Here is a 3,506-nt window from a genome sequence, read left to right as displayed (position 1 = left end):
GGAGACTTCCCTTTTTCTCAAGATACCATCTCAGGAAAGCCCACTGCTGCTGTCACTTCCTCCTGTGGGAAGAAAACACACCATGAACATCAACTGGAACATTAGTCAAATTCTTCAAAACACCTTGAAATGGGACACAACTTAATGATTGACCCAGTGGACATGATGTTACTATTTTTTCTATTTACATATGGAGAAGAAAGATTTCCAAACATTTTACATACTGCAATGAGTTTTTATCTTTCAAGAAAAAGTCATATTTCAGAATAAATTAAACTATGTTGTGCAAGTGATAGACATGAAATTAAAATCCAAGAAAGATCATGCCCTCATTGCCACTGTTCTCCTGGTTTTCTGGTGATTAATATACATGCTTCAAGGTGGAATAAATCAAAATAAATTAATTACTTAGTAACAACTACAATGTCAGATTGGTAGACTTAAAAAATCTCATGAAGGTAAAAGAACAAACTCCTACTCTTTGAACAGGCATGGTTAGCTGTTTTACTCCCAGAAGCTTTGCCCAACTTAACATCTAATTCATGGATTTATTATTAACATATCATTTTATTCATACAAGCTGATATTTTGTATTCTAGTTTTCCCTTAAAGCTGAATTTGATGGGAGAATTTTGGATAATTCACTCCTGTCTTCCTGGGAATAAGGTTTGGAACTGGCACATTTCTTTGTTCCAGTTGAAAGTTATTTGCTGAGCATTTTAAACTTTCCAGGTTTTGGTGCAAAGACTCAAAATGTGTCTAATGTGTCAAGAATGTATTATTAAATGCCTTTTTAAAAAATCTCCAAATTGGACAAGCTCTTTATCTTCTTAAAAGCCTCATTTTACATGCAATGCCACAAGCAGTTGAACAAATCAAATAGTCTTTTTCCTGCTGTATGCTATGTACACACTGCTGTGCTCCACTCCAGAGCATAGAAACTGGCTCTTCTACTACAGTTTTCCCCATCTTTAGCAACCAGACACAGTAGACAGATGCTAACAGAGGAAGGATTCCAGTCCTCTCCTTGCTTTAATTGCAAAATGTCTTTAATTCCGTTTCATGCAGAGGTTGTAAAAGGAAACAATGGAAATGTTTTTTATTCTTTATAATCCATATTAAAAATACAGAAGTTAAAATAAAATTAATACAAGCAAACAAACAAACAAGAAGAAATCTCATACAAAACCTCAATGAAGTGTTCCAAATTCTTACTACCGAAGCCTCCAAAACTGCTGATTTGTACCTTGGTTATGTCCAATATAGCTCAGTCTTTTAATAATGTGAGTGTTGTTTATTTCTGCTGTGATTTATGTGACTACTTTATACCTGTATTTCTCTGATTCACAGATTCAATAATTTTTTCAATATTGGTTTTAGACTGGAAAATAATGTATTTAGGAAAAAATGGAAAAATAATTTAGGAAAAAATGGAAAATAATGTATTTAGACTGGAAAATAATGTATATAATGTACATGTAATTTTATTTTTAACACCAGAAAATGTAGTTATTCAAGGCATAAGGCCAAAAGAACATTTGTACCTCTTACTTTTCCCTTGTTTTGGTGTTTATCAGATTTAAGCTTAAAGGTGAGTGTATACAGGAAGTCTTACCTCTCTTGCTTAGATAATGGGGAGGCTTAGATAAAGGGAGGTGATTCTTAACAACTTCAACTAAGTTTATAAGTGTGTTCCATTTACGTGAGAAGAATGTGACTTTAGGTCTGAAATCCAGTGGTAGTAGTAGCAAACCTGGCCACAGGCTCAGTACTTTATTTTTAATATATAAAAAACTTACTTTCATGTGCCTTCTGCTTTCTATCAAACTATTTTATCTGGTTTAAATGTTGTCTGTAGACTGAATTGATGAATGCATGTTAGCAATTGCAGCACATTTCTTCCTACACTAATGAAATACTGCCATTGCTGACTTCAGAGAAAACCCATTCATTACCTAGTAGTACGTTATCTGAAGTTTTCTTATAATTTCAAGTAATTAAAGATGAAATGGAAGAAAACTACATTGTGGGGATTTTCGTTTTTTTTTAATACTCACACACATTTTTAACCTTATCAGAAAAGTACGAATGACAGTAGCTCAACATTTCTTTCCATCCATCATTAGTAGACTCTTACACCAAGCTAAGTGGTCTTCATTGCAACTGCATGTGAATTCAGGTTGATGAAAACAGCATGTTTTATAATTATAAATATCCATAAAAGCAGTGCACTTAGCATTACTTCACCCAAAGTTTATCTGTCTGTGAAAAGGAACTGCTGATAACTTTCCAGAAATCCAGTGACCTATGCAAAATTCAGAACTTAGCAATCATTTGTTTTGTGGTCATCTAAGCACTGTGCTAAAATACAGTTCCAGTGAAGACTCATGCATGTGGCTACGTGACATGGATTTTCCCCTCTCTCATTACCCTGAATTGTTTTGTGTTGAGTTTGAGCAACTAATGCTTGTAACCATGTGCTGGTGGCATTTTGGTTGCTCTTTAATTCCACCTCTGTTTACGTTAACAGAGGAAGAAAAGAAGATCTCATTTTCTGCTCCACAGTGCAGTAAAAACGGTATTTCAAAGATATTGGCCATGCTCACTGCAGAGGAATAGCAAGGCAAAATGAAAAGACATCAGTAAGGTAAAGGGAGTGACTTGAAATCATATGTTCTTGTTAGCAGAAAGGAATTCTGGCATCACAGTTTTCTACTGCAGTGACTAATCTACCACCACTTGGGTCTTCTAATTCTGTTTTGAAGCTGAACTTAACATTTCTGTTTCATAAAATAGTGATGGTAGCTGTCTACATGGCATTCTACTCTGAATCTACAGTCTCAAAATGTAACATTTATTTTGTTATGGATAACATTGCTAGTGTTTTTCAAACTGGATAGATGCACATGTATATATAGCAAAACAAGATTAAGAGAAAGGCATTTCTTGGAGAGATGCTTTTTGTTGTTCTTTTCTTTCCAAAAATTGTCAACTACAGCAAAGAGACATCAGTTGACCATACAAGTTAACTTTGGAATACTTTTGTTTCTCTGTTTTTCTAAATCTGCAGAAGTTAACATAAATTACACTCAAAACCTACTTGTAAAGGTTCATCAAAGACCAGTGTGCAAGTTTGAGGAACAATCTATATGTAGGATAAAGTGACTGCACTTTCAATTTCCTTTGAGTGAGAATATAAGAACTCTAAAAGTCAGCAAACTGCATTCATCACTCATAATACTTCAGATGCTTTGAAGCAACCAAGCATACGTTTGGATGAACTATTCTATGTGCTCTTTGAAGCAATTCTATTCTCAATCAAAAGAATGACCTATGGGCACTGAGATTTGCCATAATTTTATATATATACATATATATATATATTTCTGATAAAAACTTAATATGTTAGACTTCCAACAAAACAGATAAATTCTAAATTTTTGAAGAATATGGAAGAAGAGCCTTCTAAAATCTACACATTTGCTTTGAAAACAATCATGATTTGT

This window comes from Lagopus muta, chromosome 1, assembly GCF_023343835.1.
Source record: "Lagopus muta isolate bLagMut1 chromosome 1, bLagMut1 primary, whole genome shotgun sequence".
Lineage (NCBI taxonomy): Eukaryota > Metazoa > Chordata > Aves > Galliformes > Phasianidae > Lagopus > Lagopus muta.
The sequence above is the reverse complement of the archived record's forward strand: the minus strand, read 5'-3'. Positions refer to the sequence as shown.